The 15,854-nt window shown below is 40.4% G+C and overlaps 1 protein-coding gene across 5 annotated transcripts in view; it reads left to right on the forward strand.

The window, feature by feature from the left end:
* slc25a21 (solute carrier family 25 member 21) overlaps window positions 1-15,854 on the forward strand; it is a 167,116-nt gene that overhangs the window by 65,456 nt on the left and 85,806 nt on the right. The window lies entirely within an intron of this gene.

Here is a 15,854-nt window from a genome sequence, read left to right on the forward strand (position 1 = left end):
GGTTGCAGTTTAAAGTCACACCCAGGACTAGCATTGTGCTTACACCATAGCTGAAATGAGACGTTAATTAAGTATATATTGGATATGGAAAGATTTACAAATGATTTACCTATTTTTTAAAAACATTTTTTAAATTATAATTTACAGAAATCAAGGCATTATCTCGATTACAAAAATAATATAAAAGTACATATTAGAATGAAATTTTGGCATAAGGAAACCTAACTTGTGCAAAACCTGGGTTTGGTTATGGAAAAGCAATTAACACTGTCTCACATGACTGAAGTCTGACTATGGGAACTAGACAGTTAAGAACTTTTAGTTTTCTTTTCAGAAATGTGTGACTGTAGACAGCACATGGTGCAACTAGTGCTTAAGCCAAAACCTAAACAGTAGGGAATTGCAAAGTTAAGCCATGGTTTTAATGAGTTCATTCAAGGAAGTCTACTTTATTAAACTTCAAAAGGTGAGAGCCTTTTCAGTTTGAAACGATTCACAGTGAGCGTATTGGGGACGATAATGATCACACTCCTATGAATAAAGAACGATATAAACAACAAGCAGTTTGATCCTGCACTGGCACTCATAAACTCTGAGATGCTTTTTGGGTTACAGATGATTTGTGGATAGTGTAACAAATGTGTTTTTGAAACTAATATGATTTATAACTGAAATTCTAAACAACCATTCAATATATTACAATTTCCAGGAAGGAAGGGGAAAAGTTTTATTTTAATTCGTGTGTTCGTACTTCTGTTATCGGAGTGCGTAATGGAGAACCGTACATAATTTTACACATGAAAGGTGTTTATGACTGACTTGGTACATGGTCATTTTATTTGCGTGTTTATGGATTGTGTGTATGGAAATAATATTAGCAGGGAGAAATGTGTGAGAAACGATGTATCTGTGGTGTGTAAATGTGTGTAAACAGACCCTGCCTGCAGTTCTGTCCCACAGGGCCGCAGTGTGGTTCGCAGAGTAAACTGTGGTCAGTGTTAATATGTTTCCTGTGTCTGACTGACATACCTGAGCAGTTTGCTAATGAAAGAATGCCTCATTCTGTTCTGTTATACACTCTTCTCTCTCGCTCGCTCTTGGTCAGGGCATGTCCAGTGGTGTGTTATCTGTCTTTGAGTCTGTATGCTTTCTGATTTGCCTGACTGATTCTCTATGGGACTTTCAGCGCTCCTCTGGACGAACTTGACAGCATTTTTGTTTAGGTTAAATGTCACAGTCATGACTAATGAGTCCCCTGCAGTCAAATGCTAGTCTGGTTCTCCACTTCCTCTTCTGACAAGCCACTGTGCTCAGGTGTGGTCAGCAGAGATGTGTGTGTGTGTGTGTGTGTGTGTGTGTGTGTGTGTGTGTGTGTGTGTGTGTTGTAACCCATTTCAAAGCCGGTGATAGATATTGCAGCTCAGGTCTATGATTCCCTTAACTGACCACACAAAGACAGTGCCAGTATCATCACACGCGCACGCATATGCACAGAAGGAATAATAATGTCATTATTTTCCAGCCCCTACATTTACATTTTTCTCAGGACATTTTTCACTGTAAGTGTATTCTGTCATCAGTTCTTCAAGCTGGGTGTGTTATGGGATGGAGTGAGGGGCAGCGTCAGTGCAGAGCTTAGCGGAACACAGAACCCATTATAGGAGCAGAGGAGAGATGGGAGGAGCGGTGCTGGTAATGTTTTAGCCCCAAAATGAGTTCCATTTGCTGGAGAGTCATGGATGTAATACTCATATGGAGAAGTTTATGAGGATTAAGAGCTTGTATTTAGTCTACATGGCTGGGCCCACACTCCACTCTCATCTCTCTGTCTCTGTTCTCTCTCTCTCTCTCTCGCACACGGTGGAGTTGGGTTTGTGCATGGGTAAAGATGACTAAGCTCTGTGGCACAGTTTGATTCCCTCCCACCTTTCCGGAAGTCGTGGTCTCACAGCACCCTTGGGATTTGGGATTTCAGGAGCAAATCACTTCTTCCGCTGATCAGAAAGCTCCTGAGCCCTTTCTCAGTGCCAAATGTGAATGATTGCTGACGTCGATAAATTGTCCCACATATGTGACATTTTAGCAAGTGAAATTGTCTTATAGTCAAATGTATGTGTTATGTCCTATTATAAGATGACATGAATGCATATATAAAATTAAACTTGCTTCAAGATTTTTTTATACAAATTTCAACCTTAATATTTTCTTCTTTTTCCTATTCCGTACAATTGAATGCCTAAAATGAGTCAAAATAGAAACAAGATTCAAATTCAACTGAAAGACTGAGTGTCTAAAAACAGCTGTTATTTATTGATGTATTAAAATTCATTATGTTTACATTAAAATAGATGTAGAGTCCTCGATTACTCATCTCATTATCTCTAGCCGCTTTATCCTGTTCTACAGGGTCGCAGGCAAGCTGGAGCCTATCCCAGCTGACTACGGGCGAAAGGCGGGGTACACCCTGGACAAATCGCCAGGTCATCACAGGGCTGACACATAGACACAGACAACCATTCACACTCACATTCACACCTACGGTCAATTTAGAGTCACCAGTTAACCTAACCTGCATGTCTTTGGACTGTGGGGGAAACCGGAGCACCCGGAGGAAACCCACGCGGACACGGGGAGAACATGCAAACTCCGCACAGAAAGGCCCTCGTCGGCCACAGGGCTCGAACCCGGACCTTCTTGCTGTGAGGCGACAGCGCTAACCACTACACCACCGTACTAATCATATTTGTATTATCTCATTTGGAATTATCTAAAACTGATTTAATATTATGCTGAGAATAAAGGCTATTTCAAGCAACTGCTCCACCAACGTCTACATCTGTAACCTAGATCCTTAATGGAAAAAAAAAAAAAAACACTACATGAGTGACACATTATCAAAGGGAAATTTCTAATGGAAAATAAGTAAATCACTTCAATCATCATCGTCCACATTAATCTCTCTTCTCTCCTGATGTAAACATTAGTCATGACATTTAATGAACAGAAGCCTCATGGTTGCTCTTGGTTTATATATATCCCTCATCAAAAAATTCCCGTGCAAGGATGGCTCACGTGACTCACATAAAATAGTTCTACCATTGATTAAGCAATGTATTTCATGACATAAAAAAAGGATATGGTGTGAGTCAGTCATGGTATATCCTGAATATACCATGAACTAACATCACAATTGCAAGCTATATGGCCGACTCGAGTCACAGCTGTGGCTCTGCGAGCATTTCTGTGTGTGTAGATCTATGTATCATGATCATGCCTAGTGAGGCATAGCATGGTACATTGCACAGGTCGAAGGTCACGCTGACATAACAAACATGGCTGCCTCCAGTGAGTTTATGCCAAGGTTCAATCTCAACACTTTTAGCTTGGAATTTTTTGATGAGGGATATAAACCAAATATACCATGCACTGAGAGGTTGTGCCCCTCAGAAAATAGTACTATGCCAGTCACCTCAGAGAATCCATAATTTCAACTGGAGCCTCTCAGCCCTGAGAGGCTCTGGTTGAAATTATGGATTCTCTGAGGAGGTTCTTTGATGTCATTTTTTTCATTTCAAAATTCACCACACATTCTCTATTGGGGACAAAGGGGACAGGAACCCCCTTCTTCCATAGCCATGCCTTTGCAATGTGCGCAGAATGTAGTTTCCCATTGTCTTATTGAAGTATCCTTGGAAAAGATGTTGTCTTGAAAGCAGCTCCAAAATCTCAATGTACAACCCCAATTCTAAAAAAGTTGGGATGCTATGTAAACTGTAAATAAAAACAGAATGCGATAATTTGCAAATCATGGAAACCCTATATTTAATTGAAAATAGTACAAAGACAACATATCAAATGTTAAAACTGAGAAATTTTATTGTTTTTTGAAAAATGTATGCTCATTTTGAATTTGATGTCAGCAACACGTTTCAGATAAGTTGGGACAGGGGTAACAAAAGACTGGAAAGTGTAAGGCTAAACAAACAAAAAAAGCCTAATTTGGTTAATTGGCAACAGGTCAGTAACAAGATTGGGCATAAAAAGAGCATCCCAGAGAGGCGGAGTCTCGCAGAAGTAAAGATGGGGAGGGGTTCACCACTCTGTGAAAGACTGCGTGGGCAAACAGTGCAACAATTTAAGAATGATGTTCCTCAATATTAAATTGCAAAGAATTTGGGGATCACATCATCTATGGTACATAATTAAAAGATTCAGAGAATCTGGAGAAATCTCTGTATGCAAGAGACGAGGCTGAAAACTGACATTGGATGCCTGTGATCTTCAGGCCCTCAGGCGACACCACATTAAAAGCAGACACGTGTCTGTCGTGGAAATCACTGTCTGTCGTGGAAATCACTGTATGGGCTCAGGAACACTTCAGAAAACCATCGTCTGTGAAAACAGTTCATTACTGCATCCACAAATGCAAGTTAAAACCAGATATAAACAATATCCAGAAACACCACCACCTTCTCTGGGCCGGAGCTCTTTTATGATGGACTGAGGTGAAGTGGAAAATTGTCCCCGAGGTCTGACGAATCAAAGGTAGAAATTCTTTTTAGAAATCATGGACATCACGTCCTCCAGGCTAAAGAGGAGAGGGACCATCCGACTTATCAGTGCACAGTTCAAGAGCCAGCATCTGTGATGGTATTAAGGTGCATTAGTGCACATGACATGGGTAGCTTGTACATCTGGGAAGGCATCATTAATGCTGAATGATATAAACACGTTTCAGAGCAATATGCTGCCATCCAGACAAAATATTTTTCAGGGAAGGCCTTCCTTCTTTCAGCACAACAATGTCAAACCACTTTCTGCACATAGAACTTAAAACTGCATGGCGCTGTAATAAGAGTCCAGGTGCTAAACTGGCCTGCTTGCAGTCCAGACCTGTCTCCCATTTAAAACATTTGGTGCATTATGAAGCGCAAAATACAGCAAAGGAGACCCGAACTGTTGAGCAACTGAAATTGCATATCAGGCAAGAATGGGACATTTCTCTTTCCAAACTATAGCAACTGGTCTCCTCAGTTCACAGACGTTTACAGAGTGTTGCTAATAGTAGAGGTGATGCAACACAGTGGTAAACATGCCCCTGTCCCAACTTTTTTGAAATGTGTTATTGACATCAAATTCAAAATAAGCATATATTTTCAAAGAACAATAAAGTATCTCAGTTTCAACATTTGATATGTTGTCTTTGTACTATTGTCAATGAAATATAGGGTTTCTGAGATTTGCAGATCACAATCTGTTTTTATTTACAGTTTACACAGCATCCCAACTTTTTTGGTATTGGGGTTGTACTTTTCTGCATTAATGCTGCCATCACAGAAGTGTAAGTTACCTTTACCAAAGACACTGGGGGCAGTTATGGCCTAAAGGTTGGAGAAGCAGCCTTGGGCCCAAAGGGTCACCAGTTCAATTCCCTGGACCGGCAGGAAAATCCATGGCCGAAGTGCCCTTGAGCAAGGCACCTGACCCGCAACTGCTCTCCAGGCACTGGGTATGCATGTGTGCTAGTTGTATGTCGCTCTGAATAAGAGCGTCTGCTAAATGCCTGTAATGTAATGCACTGACACAACCCCAGACAGACTCTAGCTTTTGGACTTGTTGCTGGTAACAGTCTGGATGGTCCTTTTCATCTTTGGTCCAGAGCACATGGCATCCATTTCTTCCAAAAAAGACCTGGAATACTGATTCGTCTGACCACAACACACATTTTCACTGTGTGATGGTCCATCAGATGCCTCTGAGCCCAGAGAACAACGGTGCTTCTGGACACAGTTAACATAAGGCTTCCTTCTTGAACAGTAAAGTTTTAACTGACATTTGTGGATGTAACTCCATATTGTAGTGCTTGACAAAGGTTGGCCAAAGTAATCCCGAGCCCATGTTGTTATATCAGCTATAGATGAATGATGGTTCTTGATGCAGTGCCGTCTGATGGAACTGAGATCACAGGGGTTCAGCTTAGGCTTGCGCCCTTACCCTTTACACACTGAAATTCCTCTATACTCCTTTAATTGTTTAATGATATTATGCCCCATAGAGGGTGAAAGATCCAAATCCATTTGTATCTTTCTTTGAGGACCATTGTTTTGAACATTTTCAATAATTTTCTCACATATTTGTTGACGAACTGGAGGTCCTCAGCCCATCTTTGCTCCTCAAAGACTAGGCCTTTCCTGGATATTGATTTTGTACCAAATCATGATTACAATCACCTGTTAACATTTGTTTCAAATCACATCACTATTTAATTGTTTTACTTCATTACTAGCCTAAAATTTCCCCATCCCAACCTTTTTTTGGAACATGTTACAGGCCTGAAATGCAGCAATGGATGTATATTAACAAATGAAATGAAGTTGACCAGGAGAAACATGAAATATCTTGGGTTCATACTGTCTGCAATGAAATACAAGACAAAGTAAATTTAGAAATCACTGCTTTTCTTTTATTTGTATTTTCCATACCGTCCCAACTTCTCATGATTTGGGCTTGTAATTTCTGATTAATTGAGAAGGGACTATGTAAGACACGCTCACTTTATGACATGACAAACCCACTTCAGTACATGATACACCTTCTGAGCTAATGTGTTCTAGAAGTACATTCGGAAATTCCTAACCCTCAGCCTAAGGTCTAATAAGGCTGGCATAGTATGCAAGATGATGGATCTGAAAAGTGGGTGTGTTTTGTGTAAGTACCGTGTAGCTTCAGTTGGACCTACTTGGATTAATTCAGTGGGTTTTGTTCAGTTGGTTAAATTTTACATAGTTTTGATTAGCATTCCAAAATTACAACTTTGCCCAATACAGTGTAAGTGACGGCATATGATAATTTGTCAGCTGGTATTTAAATTAGGCATGTCTGTTTCACTAAGTAATTAAAGCATCTAGATTAGGCAGATTGCCCTTAATTACCTCACAATGTATCAGGAAAGCACAAAGTATAAGCATGTTAGGAATGGAAATACGTTTATTTCTACATTGGTTTGGGGAAATCTATTTCTATTTTCTTTAAGTAGAGGTATCAGTGGGTGATGTTCAGAGGAGAAAATTGGCCAAAACCTGATTTTGTCATTTTTGGCTGTTTGCCAGATGTTAGACTTTGTCACGTTGAAAGGGTTTTTCCAAACTGCCACACATATAGGGCTGCCTTTTCTATGAAAACCTTATAAACCTCATACTTAAGTGTTTATAGGTCTCTAAGGTTTTCTTATACACCATGGAAAATCTGATTTATTTCTTAAATATGCTTTTTTTAATTTTAAATTGAATACCCACATTGCAAATTACAAGTGACCAATTTTGTTTGCTTGTTTGTGCTGATTGTAGCCACTCACGTGCATATTCACACTGATTGTTACGGTAAAGACAAAGGCATGTGTAAGCTGGGTAGTGTGAGGCAGGGGAAAGTTAGCTAATTAACCCCCCAACTGTTGTGTACTGTGAACTTATTTTTGACACAGAAATACTGTAAAAACAGATATAGAGACATGCATGAGCATACAGTTTCTTTTAATTTTTTACTGCACTCATTTTTTACACACAAGGTGTGTGGGTGAGAGCAAAGTAAACTCCGGGAGATGAGCAATAAAGATTAAACACACACAGATATAGTATACTACACCAGCATATAGGTTATGCTATGCTTTGTTTTAGATAAGGGTAATATCTAGTCTAGGTTTTGAACATGTTTGGCACAACTGAGACGACAACAACTGAAGAATGTGGCTTATGCTATTACGAGTGACCAATTTTGTTACTGCAAGTAATCATGGTTAACTTTCATGCTGGATTTTGTCAGCGTTGTCTTATCACAAGTTTGACATCAAGCTACTTAAGTTATTCCATAAAATCGAGTCATAGATGAGCTGATAGCCGACGAGGCGTGTAGTGCCGAGTCGGCTATAAGCCATGTACAACGAGATTGAGTGGAATAACGGTTTTATTCTATCCACATTCACTGGATTTTGAGAAACCAAGCATTTTTATTTTTTGCAAATTCGATAAATAAAAACTTTTATCCAAAACACCCGACAAAATCATTTCTGCTTAGAATGTGAACCAACCGGCGAAATGCCAGGAGCAATTTGTAATGCTATAATAATTATTGAATTTTTTAAAAAAAGATGCGTTCTTACCATCATACTTTTTATTCCTTTTTTTATTTTTTGGGGTTTTGTTTTTGAGTAGAGTTTTTATTTCGTCCTTGGTGGGTTCCAATACGCTTTGCCATTTTGTTTTTCTCTACTCACGGTATCTCATCTCATCTCATTATCTCTAGCCGCTTTATCCTTCTACAGGGTCGCAGGCAAGCTGGAGCCTATCCCAGCTGACTACGGGTGAAAGGCGGGGTACACCCTGGACAAGTCGCCAGGTCATCACAGGGCTGACACATAGACACAGACAACCATTCACACTCACATTCACACCTACGGTCAATTTAGAGTCACCAGTTAACCTAACATGCATGTCTTCGGACTGTGGGGGAAACCGGAGCACCCGGAGGAAACCCACGCGGACACGGGGAGAACATGCAAACTCCACACAGAAAGGCCCTCGCCGGACCCGGGGTTCGAACCCAGAACCTTCTTGCTGTGAGGCGACAGCGCTAACCACTACACCACTACTCACGGTATATGAGCTGATAACTTAGTAGTAGAATAGCCAATTGGAGCACACGATTTGCTCATATTCAGTGAATGTGGATAGAATAAAGCAGCAGTTCTCAACCTTTTCTACTGTAATGGTGATGATACACGGGGCAACTTTTTGGGCAATGTTGCTGAGCAATGTTGCTGGCAACGGGCAACTAGGTGAGACACAGGGCAACTTTTCAGGGCAACTAACAATGGGCAACAACAGTTAGCAACGGCAGTTTACAGTTAGCTAAAAAAAATCGATGTCTTAATTTTTGCTGTGACCATTTAATCAAGCTGTCTGTTGTTTTTTAGAGCTTTGGTGAGGTAAATTCCTCCATATAGAATATTAAAATAACAACTTACCGGCGTAAAAACAGATGAGGAGTCTCTCCATCTCTTCACTCCACTGACACTGAGCGGCTGCCATATTTGTTTGAAATTTCTGATCCGAACCTCACCGGAGGTCACATGACTCGATACTCACATTCTGATTGGCTTATCTCAAAAAGTTGCCAGAGATTATCAAAACCATTCAGAAAGAAACAATGTTGCCCAATCTCAATAGGAAAAGAGTCAAAACGCAATTGCCCAGCAACATTGCTCAGCAACATTGCCAAAAAAATTGCCCCGTGTATCATCACCATAAGGTCCACCTATTCACACTTGTAATGAGTCAGGGCCCATTAAAAAAGCTCCCCAATTATTTTGGTTCATCTATTCTATTAGAATCTAATAATCTATTGTAAAGTGTATTAATGGGATGCAACATCACTCCCTGTTACAGATGGGAGCCCAGGAATTAAATAAATTCAAGAAAATCAAACTGTTTTTAATTGTAGGTATTGTATTTAAAAGTCTATGAATGTGCCAGAAGCCAACATAAAACCATGCATGCAGGACATTCTCAGTCAAAAGGGATTAATGATCCAAAACTGGAGTCTGGTTGATTAACACAAGAACTTATTGCCATGTTTGTGTACAGCAAACAAGCAAGTTATTAAAACCAAGAAGTACACTCAAAAGAAGTGAATATAGAAACCACTCAATGGGATTAGATCCTTACACATTAACAAAGAAGGATTTTTCCTATGAGTTGGAAAATTATCCATCCATTGAGTTCCCCAACATCTCAAACTACCTGGTGCTGCAGACATCGTTCTACACGGACAAACAGATGAAACCTGGAAGAGCATGGAGGCGAACAACTTTTTATATGTGGCTGGGTTAAAGATCTGGGGATCAGAACACTACAAGATAGACGGCAGTAGATGGATCTAAGTGCAGAAAGAGTGTTTTATTAGCAGGTGTGATATTTACAAAAGCAAAAAAGAAAGCAAAATCATATAAAGCAGAGTATTTAAACAGCATTATAAACATTGGTAGAAACAAACATGACCGTGATAATGATAATACTTCGCAAAGCCTCCGGGAAAACAGCGTCTGTATCCGTATCTATCCGTATTTGCTGATTGCAGTCAAATCAGTATCGGGTGTTTCCTATAATGACTGGGTCCCAAGAATGTGCACAACATGCTCCATGAACGTGCGCAGCCATTTGAGTTATGCCAGACTCGAGTGCACAAAGGTGCAATATTCAAGTGTTCGTGTGCTGTGAGACCACAACTTTTAGCTCACGTGTATATCGCCAAGCATTGCGAGCTGTAGTGTGACTGTAGCTTAATGAGGCGGATGTGATGTCGGATGCAACCCAGCAATTGTACCCTACTATGAGTAAAAATTAGCTTCAACTTGGGGGGGAAAAATTTGCAGCCCACTAGATGGCACTTTGTGGGCCACGGCCCAGTGGTTGAGAAACACTGGAATAAAGTATGTGTGCAAGCTTTTGTCATTCACTGAGCATACATCATTAATGACAAAAAACACAAAATGCAGTTTAACTGGACGCAGTTGCATACTGTCCGTCAGTCTACTAGTGAATGTGAATGGCATACACACGTGAATGTGGTTTGAACCTGTTCATGAAAAAAAAATGGCAAAAAATCACATTTGATGTTTTGATGTTTTCATTAAACATATTGTTTTATGAACACCAGTTATTTCTGGTCCACTAGCTTGATTGTATACCAGTGCTTTACAGCGAACTGCTAGTTACACACTGATAAAATGGCTCCTGTGCAATATATCTACTTACTTGTGCAATACTACCTGTGCAATACTTACACGTGCAATACCATCTGCGTAATACACTTACGTTAACTGTATATTTGCAAACCTGTTGATTTATGCTAATTTGTTAATTTTATCTTCAATTTGTAGTTTATTTCTTATATATAAATTATTTATTTATTTTTGTATACTTGGTACTTTTTGCACGACTCCTTCACTGTCTTATCATTTCTTTCTAGATTTTGATGCTTTTTTGCTGCTGTAACAATGTAAATTTCCCCTTGTGGGATAATAAAAAGCTCTCTTATCTTATACGTAGCGTTCCAAGTGTACTGTTATTTAGTATAATAGCACGATGCAGTCTGTGCCTTGGCCATATTGTGTCTGAAATATCAATGACTTCATATGAATTTCTTGTTTATCAAACTGTTTTATAAAAGCAATAGCATGCTTAAGTGTTTTTTTTCCTCAAAATTATTCTTCCAGAAAGACACGGTCATTCTCTACACATTAGCATTTGATGTGTAAAGAATAACTCTTCACTGTGCTGTAATGTATGTGTGACAAATAAAGATCTTCTTCTTCTTCTTCTTCTTCTTCTTCTTCAGTGTCAGTGTATTGCACAATACATGTAACAACCTGTATGTATTATACACCGCTGTCAAATGTAGTGTGTAATCAGCTCAATCCTTCTGCTTATTTTTCTTTCTCTTTTTCAAGGGTACATGTTTTTCTTTATGTCTCTGTTTGCACATGTAAGCATGCGTGCAAGCTTATCTGAGCTTGTGTGTGTGTGTGTGTGTGTGTGTGTGTGTGTACAGCTTTTCCCTCTTTCTTTTTCCCAGAAGGAAAAGTTTCATGTTCTCTCTCTAACTCGTCCCTGTAGAGGGTCAATTGCAACCAGTTGGCCGCCAGTCTGATCCAAAGTAAACATTTGGAGAGAAGGGACTGTATAGGCAGGTACCTGGGGCCTCTGTGTTCTACCCTTCTTTTTGCTTTCTCTCACTCACTCTCTCACACACACACACACACACACACACACACACACACACGCGTATTCTTTAATATCTTTTTTTTCTCTTTTACATCCTAAGGCTGTGTGCATGTATCCTTAGACAAGACAAGAAGTCAAGGGAGTTTTCATTAGCCTTTATTTATCACACGGACACTCAAGCACAGACTTAAGCACGGTGAAATTCCTCCTCTGCAATGAGCATGCACACATACCCAGAGCAGTGGGCAGCTATGCTACAGTGCCCGGGGAGCAGTTGGGGGTTAGGTGCCTTGCCCATATTAACCTAACCGTATGTCTTTGAACTGTGGAGGAAACCCACGCAGAAATTATTTGATGGGGAGAACATCCAAACTCCACACAGAAAGGCCCCTGTCGGCCACTGAGCTCGAACCCAGAACCTTCTTGCTGTGCTAACCACTACGCCACCATGCCACCTGATGTTGTAGGGATTCATTTAGTGTAGTGGTTCCTTTGCCTTCCAAGTGTGCATAGCCAATTGTGAAGGCACCTGCTGTCCTCAAATCTTCTCCTGTCTCGTCCAGGTCGAAATTCTGGATTGCCACCACCCACTGATGTGTTCTATGTTTGGCATTTTAGGTGTTCTACTCTCTTTCATCTTCTACTCATGGATCTGCAGGGTTTTCATTAGCCGGTGTTTGACCAGTAAAAACTCTGTGTGACCAGCAAATTAAGGTCCTGCTGGACACAGTGTCCAGAAAAAGTATTTACTTAAAGGACATGTAAATTTCCAAGGCAATAAAGTACATATAATATTTTCAGTAAGTAAAGTTCTTTTCTACATGTCCTTTTGTTCAACAATGCATGTCTCTGTAAATGAACATTGGGCAATATCCTGAAGAAAAAAAGTTACTGTTTAAGTGTAGCCATTTAAGTGCACTACCATGTAACCTGCTACTAACCTCTAATTCGTATAGCCACCGCCGTGGAATCGCTGTTTTCTAGCAAATCATACAGTAGCTACAGTGATCGTGTTCAGAAAATGAGACAGGAATTAAAATGGGATTCATGTGGTTTGCTAAATGCGTCCTAATTCCCTTTAATGTGTATTTTAATCTGAGAAAATTAAATAGCTAGCTGAGTCTTAGCTAAATAATGCAAACATCACCAGACACAGGGGTTTGTTTGAAGGACAGAATCTCTAGGTGCTCTTATGGGTGGAACCCAGATATGTTATCCAATTAGAGAATTAAAAAGTCCTATCTCACAGTCATATACACTCTAATCAAATCTGTAATTCCAAAGTACAAATTTCCTCATTCTTACAAAATTCAAGGTGGCTGATACCAAATAGTTTGTCCAGACAATTGCAAAAGAGTCGACCCTTAAAAGTAGGGTAATTTTTTAGAAGCATTCTTTGTTATATTTCTTAAAATTCTCTTGACATCCTGACAACAGCGAATAAAATAAATGCTCTGACAAAAAAAATATCCATCATCTGTAGCAGTCACAGGGCTGTACAAAAGTCCAACAAATCATTTCATTTGGTCCAAGTGAAATGATTAAATGGCTTACCTGCCTGCGCTAACTCTGCCTGGGCACTCATTGCACATGTCCGGAGATTTCCACAAGGCTAGACAGACATATTGCTAAAGCTAGTGAGCTAGCCAACATTAACAATAGCTATGTTTAATGTTTACATCCATCCATTATTCATAACCGCTTATCCTGTGCAGGGTCGTGGGCAAGCCGGAGCCTGTCCCAGCTGACTATGGGTGAGAGGCGGGGTACACCCTGGACAAGTCGCCAGATCCTTGCAGGGCTGATATGTAGAGACAAACAACCATTCACACTCGCACCTAAATTTAGAGCCACCAATTAACCTAACCTGCATGTCTTTGGACTGTGGGGGGGAAACTGGAGCACCCAGAGGAAACCCACACAGACACGGGGACAACATGCAAACTCCGCACAGAAAGGCCCTCGCTGGCCATTGGGCTTGAACCCAGAACCTTCTTGCTGTGAGGCAACAGTGCTAACCACTACACCACCGTGCCGCCATGTTTACATTCATTATGATAATGTTAAGTGATTTTTTACACGTGAATGAAACATTCGATAGTTGTATATGACAACAATGCACAACCTCACCCCCCACCCCCACCACTCCTGATGCTCTCCGGCATGGACTTATCCTCTAGCAGAAATCAGGCAGTGCGCTTTTATGTGTTTTGGAAAAGTGGCTTTGGAGGGAAGCCTGAAAAGATGGGGTGGGATTTTTTTGGTTGGATACTTTCAAAATCTAGCTAACTCTTGCTGGTTTTACCAAAATTCCCCACCTGAACTTTAAGAGTTTCTTCGTAAAAGCAAGAGAGCAGGGATATTTCGTCCCCATGAGGAAAACTGCTTAAAAAAACTGCAGCTTTTATTTTATTTCTTCCTTTTAGCTACTGAGGTTAAAGCTATACGGCCTTTTGATTTCATAAAATCAGTGAAATTTAGTTCCCTCTGAAATGTGGTCATTGTGAAATATGTTTATTTCTGCAATATCTCAAAAAAACAGGCCATTCTGTGGCTGGAGAATTAATTTGAGGGGATTCCCGAGCAAATAATGTGTATGAAATTGCTCGCTTCACGCAGTCAAGCGGACAGAGGAAATCCAGTGTGCGCATGCGCAGGTTTACCTTCTTTTCCTTCTTTAGGGTTTTACGGCAGCTGGCATCCACAGTATTGCATTACTGCCATCTACAGGTTTACCTTTACCCGTGCACGGACAGTTACATCATTCTGTCGCCAAACGAACAGCTGATCACACAGAGGTGCTCACTGACCGCCGATATTTATTAGTTTGGTCTTGTGTTTCCTTTCCTTCGCAACATAACGTCTTTTCTTCTCATTTTCCGTTACTGTAGTCAGTCTTTCACGTTTCATTCGCATGCTAAATTTTCCTCTCCTGTTTCAAATTTGTATCCCACAATGCCTTGCATGATCAGGGAAAGCCCACCATGTGATGCATGACATAGTATCTTGTATTCCGTCAATAGAGGAAAAAGCAGGAAAAAATAGCGGAGAATTTAGGGCCACATGGCCCTAAATTCATTCATTTGTTCTATTTAAAAAAAAAATTATAAAATTGGCAGTCTGTGATTCGAATTCAGTAGCTTGCGGTCCACTAAACAAAATAATTGGGTGTCGGGAAAGTTCTTTTTATGACCTACACTTGAAAAATCTGAATGGCAGTCTACCTTTAAGATTAAGTTTAGGCATAGCATCAGTTTGCTACATTAATAATGATCAAGGTCCACAAGTACTGTGTAAGACAAATGTGTGTGTGTGTGTGTGTGTGTGTGTGTGTGTGTGTGTGTGTGTGTGTGTTGGCAGTTGGACTGTACTGTGCAGACTGGCATCTTGAGGCTGATGATGGGTGACTGGTTTAACTGGGATAGAGGAATGGCCTGCACGTCTCAATTTAGCACCCATTAATCACAGCGGCATTTCCTCACATCAGGCCATCTGTCCGTTAGCCAAGCTAGCGCGTTAGCATAATGAGCTCAGGTGACTGTGAAAAAAAGGGCTGCTCTGTTCTCTTCCAGTGCAGCTGCTGAGTGCTGCTTGAGCTCATTAGTAAGACCATGCGGTCACATTGAGGCACCTACTGAACCAGTGCTACAACTTTCACTATTTTAATCAACATTCTGATGTGTGACGTACAAACAATGCGAAGAAGTGCCACTGAAGTGACCCATATTACAAGGAATGCCAGTCAAGTCTGTTATGACCAGGCGAATGATTTTAAATAATTGCTTTTTCTAGAGAGCCATGTAAAAAATCGAAGGGCACTTGATAGAGTTCATACCTCCGCCAAGCCACATATTAGAACATCCTGGATCCACGTACATATCCGGATTTGCACCTAAATCTAATCAACTGTTCCTTGGCTCATGGCACACCTTTCCTCAAAAGTTCATCAAAATCTGTTTACGACTTTTTGAGTTATGTTGGGGACGGACAGACAGACAAACAGAGGCGAAAATATAACTTCTTCCAACAAAGATGTTGGAGGTAAAGAAAGCTTGTTCATGTTGAAATGTGTTTATC

This window comes from Neoarius graeffei, chromosome 11 (genome assembly GCF_027579695.1).
Source record: "Neoarius graeffei isolate fNeoGra1 chromosome 11, fNeoGra1.pri, whole genome shotgun sequence".
NCBI classification, from domain to species: Eukaryota; Metazoa; Chordata; class Actinopteri; order Siluriformes; family Ariidae; genus Neoarius; species Neoarius graeffei.